Here is a 5,024-nt window from a genome sequence, read left to right on the forward strand (position 1 = left end):
GACTTCTAGCAACAAAAGAAAGTTAGATTCTTCTAATAAAATTAGAAGAAGTCAACGTATTAGAAAAGAAAAGAATTTACATCCGAATTTTATATCTTCTCATGCTATTGTTTTTCTAATAGAAGGCAATAGGTCAATTGTACTTAACAAAATATCAATTTTGTTAAATGTAGAAGATGATCCTAAAATGTTTCAAGAGGCAATGACTACAAGGGATGTGGCCTTTTGGAAAGAGGCAATCAATGATGAAATGGATTCATTATTATTTAATAATATATGGGTTCTAGTTGATTTGCCACTTGGTTCCAAACCAATAGGATGTAAATGGGTTTTCAGAAGAAAATATAACACAGATGGATCGATTCAAACTTTTAAAGCTAGATTGGTTGCAAAGGGTTTTAAACAAAAAGAGGGAATTGACTACTTTGATACATATGCACCAGTGGCTAGAATAACATCTATTAGAGTACTTTTATCTTTTGCATTAATATATAATTTATATGTACACCAAATGGATGTTAAGACAGCCTTTCTAAATAGTGACTTAGAAGAATAAGTGTATATGGAGCAACCAGAAGGATTTGTTTTATCAGGAAATGAAAGAAAAGTTTGTAAATTAATTAAATCTTTATTTGGTTTAAAACAAGCACCAAAACAATGGCATGAGAAATTTGATTCTGCAATTTTGGAATATGGCTTTAAACATAATAGTGCTGATAAATGTATTTATTCCAAGTTTACAGATCATTTTGGTGTGATAATTTATTGTTATGTTGATGACATGCTTATAATTGGAACAAATATGGAAGGTGTGAATGATACAAAGAAGTATCTAACCTCAAAATTTAAAATGAAAGATTTAAAAGAGGTAGATACAATCTTAGGTATCAAAGTAAAAAAACATAGTGGGGGTTTTGCTCTTTACCAATCTCATTATGTTGAGAAAATATTAAATAAATTTAATCATTTAAAAGTCAAAGAAGCAAAAACTCCATATGATGTTTTTTCCAAATTAACTGAAAATTCTGGCAGGGCAGTTGCTCAAATTGAGTATGCTGGTGTAATTGGTAGCTTAATGTATGCTATGCATTGCACTAGACCTGATATTGCTTTTGCAGTATGTAAATTATCAAGATACACTAGTAAGCCTAGTATTGAACATTGGAAAGCAATTTCAAGAGTTCTTGGTTATTTAAAAAGAACTATAAACTTTGGTTTATTTTATAATAAATTTCCAATTGTGTTAGAAGGTTATACAGATGCTAGTTGGATAACTAGTATTAATGATAATCAATCAACTTCCCGTTAGGTTTTTACCTTAGGAGGATGTGCTATTTCTTGGGCATCAAAAAAACAAATTTGTATAACCCATTTTACAATGGAATCAGAATTTATAGCTCTAGCAGCAGCTGGTAAGGAGGCAGAATGGCTGAGAAATTTTTTACTAGATATCAAGTTGTGGTCACAACCGATGCCTACTGTTTCCTTACATTGTGATAGTCAAGCAACAATGTCTAGAGCTTATAATAAAATTTATAATGGAAAGTCTAGACATATTAGCTTAAGACATGAGTATGTGAGACAATTAATCTCTGATGGAATTATTACTATTACTTATGTCAAGTCTTATAATAATCTGGCAGATCCATTTACAAAAGGGCTCTCGAGAGATATGATAAAAAATCCATGTGCTAGATTAGGATTAAAAATATTCTATTAAATTTACTAATGATGGGAACCTTACTTTATAGTATTATTACTAAATAAAGTTTAAAGGGTAACAACAAGTCATTAGTAAATGTTATAATTAAGTACTTAGTGTACTAAGTTAATGGAATGAGGATGAGTATTTGTACGCTTAATGAAGTTTAAAAGTATTACAAAGGAAACTTCACCTATATGAACATAGGAAGTGGTGCCGCTTCAACAAAAGTGAGAATAACTTTTGTAAATGTTCATGAAAACAGGAGGTAGCAAAAGGCCATATTCGTGCTAAAATTTTAGTGAACTTTTTAAGTCGAACTAATTGATTCGTATGTGTAGTATTTCCGATTCTATTTAATAGGAATCTAGGTTTAAGCTAAGGCCACATGATTTCTTTAGAACTTTGAATACTTACACTAAGGAAAAGTTTAAATCGAAAGATACTTTTCATTATGCATGAAATAATGAGATCTAACAATACAAGCTAAGTGGGGGATTGTTATAAATAGCTTGTATGTTAGATAGTATAGAGAGAAAGAATTCCTATATTGTTAAAATATAAGAAAGTGAAAGAATGGCAAGAGTGAAATATGTATAGAATTATATATATATATATATATATATATATATATATATATATATATATATATAATTCAATATATATTATTCTATTATGACACTTAACAAGTATATGTGTGAAATAAAATAATTATCATATTGTAATTTTCGTAAATAAATTACGAACAGATATGTTTATTAACAAGTAGATGTGTCTGTTAATAGACAGACATGTCAGTTCTATACAAACAGTCACAGGTGTCTGTTAATAAACAGACATGTCTATTCTATACAAAAAGTCATAACTATTTATATAGCTGTATGTTAATAAATAGATATGTCTATATAAATAGTCACAACTATTTGTATATGTATCTTTTAATAAACAGATGTCTATTACACAAACAGTTGTATCTATTAGATATAAACAGATGTGTCTATTTAGAAAATGTGCCATGACTTTTCATTATTTATAAATATGGATGGGTTTTTCAATCCAAATATATACTACTTCTACTTCTTCTTCTTTTCTTCTAATCTCTCTAAATTCAGTTCATCTAAAGAATTCTTAAAGGAAATCTTCAGGAGTTGCTGTCTGCAGATTTCAGACTTTATTGTATCCTGGAGGTATATTGCTATAACCTTGCAGCAATCTAGTGAGGGGCAATTAATACTTTAAAGATAGTAATTCATCACGTCTCAAAACCTATTCTACACCCACTGCCTCAACAAATCTAAACTTGATACTTTTTTTATTGAAGGAATCTCACTTACTACTTGAAACAACTCTTAAAATAGTAATATTTTTTCGATATACTTCTTTTGTTTCGGTACATGAGCAAACGTATCTACATAGGCAGGTTATTGATGAAGGGAAACTTATAAGATGCTATCAGTTCTCTCAGTGAACTTCTTTTTAATGCATTATATACTTATAAAAATTTAATTATTTTATAAATTATAGGATGTGAGTTTAACTCGTTGTGAGAAAAAAAGTATAAACTTTCGGAGCACCTAATAAAATCTCTTAATAAAAATATTATCAAGGGAATACATTTTATTTTTTTTAAATTAAATTTAAAAAAAAATAAAATGTTAAGATTTTATTTCTTAATATTTTTGGGGCGGCTGTTGATGTTGCGTAGTTATACTAAAAAAAGTATTATATATCTCAATTATTTGATACGGCAGTATCATTTTAATTTTTCTCCAATGAATAATGCTCGAACTCAAATCCGTTGTGGCGGATTTAAATTTTGTTTTTGCTGTCAATATATAAAAAATAAATTATAATAAATTATTAAAAATAATGTTAATATTTTATAATTAAATTATTAAAAAAATAAAAATTACAACATTATTAATTATATCTGTTTACCATTTAAATAATGTATACGGAGTTTATATTTAGAAAATAATATTAAAATTATGTATCAATATATCCAAACTCATTTATATATAAATAAGAAGTTAAATATAAAATATATTTTTTATAATAATTATAAATATATATTATATTTTAAATAAATAAAATTTTAAAAATTTTATGGAAATCTTAAATTATTTATTACTAATAAAAATATTTTTTTATAAATTATTAATTAATATTACATGCTGCACTGTGTGAATCTTTTTCGTTGCTCAAATTACTCAGCCTACTCTACTTGTGAACTACGAATGGCAATTTTCTTTTCGACCTCATATGAATTATAAGAAGATATGGAGGATGGATCAAACAACTACCTTTTTATATTAATGCCAAAGAAAGTGGCAATTGAAGTTAAGGAGATTAGACAGCCATGGCTAGCTTATATCTAATGTCTCAGGAGATCGATTAGACTGCCATGGCTTATATGGCTTTGCCTCGTATATATGAAACTGTATAATAAACTGGCTGATGCATGCAGCCAACAAATGAAAGGTCATATAGCCACCAAAAATACTATATCATAATTCAGAGGTGACTAGACTTGGATATAAGTAATTAGGAGCTTGTTACACTTGAAATGGAACGAACGTAGCAGCTAGGCAGATGCATATATATTCGGACAGTGATATTGATGCTTGTGCATGCATGCAGTTCAGGGGTTGGTGCAAGGAACCCAACACTTAGAAGCATTTAGAGTACCAAATTTTAAGATCTGAAAATGCCAAGGCAAGCAGGGCCAGGGCTCCCTGCCTAGTACCTTTCATGGTTGAATTGGCAACAGCTATATGCAATGGATCCGAGGCCTCCAAATATGGCCAAACACTCAGTCTCAAATGATTGAGCTGATATAACTAAATAAAGCTAAAAAAGAAACGGGAAAGGTCCAGCTCATTAAACTCCTACTATATTCAATAATTTTGCACACATATACACACAAAGGGACATGAAAATTAAGCTATAATGCACTGAAATCGAACAAGTTATGGGCTTATGGGTGGCAGCTGTGTGGATGGCATCTTTTCGTACTAATACTGCTAGTGCTGCTGCACCATATATCCTGGACGGACCACCCTTAACGTCAAAAGACTAGAGAGGTTAGAGATTTGAGAGGAACTTGACTTGTCAACTTTGCTGTTAAAGGTGGTAACCCTATGATGAGTGCGATGTTGACAACAGAATCAAAAGATCAAAGTACTGAGATCATGCTTACACGAATGGCTTTTAGGTCACAGATCAAAGTCACCCTCTTTATCATGCTCCTTCAATTTATTGCTGTCGTTAGCCCATCTTCCCCATCCACAAAAAAAGCATAGTAATAGTTATTGAGGCAATG

This window comes from Hevea brasiliensis, chromosome 9 (assembly GCF_030052815.1).
Source record: "Hevea brasiliensis isolate MT/VB/25A 57/8 chromosome 9, ASM3005281v1, whole genome shotgun sequence".
In the NCBI taxonomy this organism is placed as follows: domain Eukaryota; kingdom Viridiplantae; phylum Streptophyta; class Magnoliopsida; order Malpighiales; family Euphorbiaceae; genus Hevea; species Hevea brasiliensis.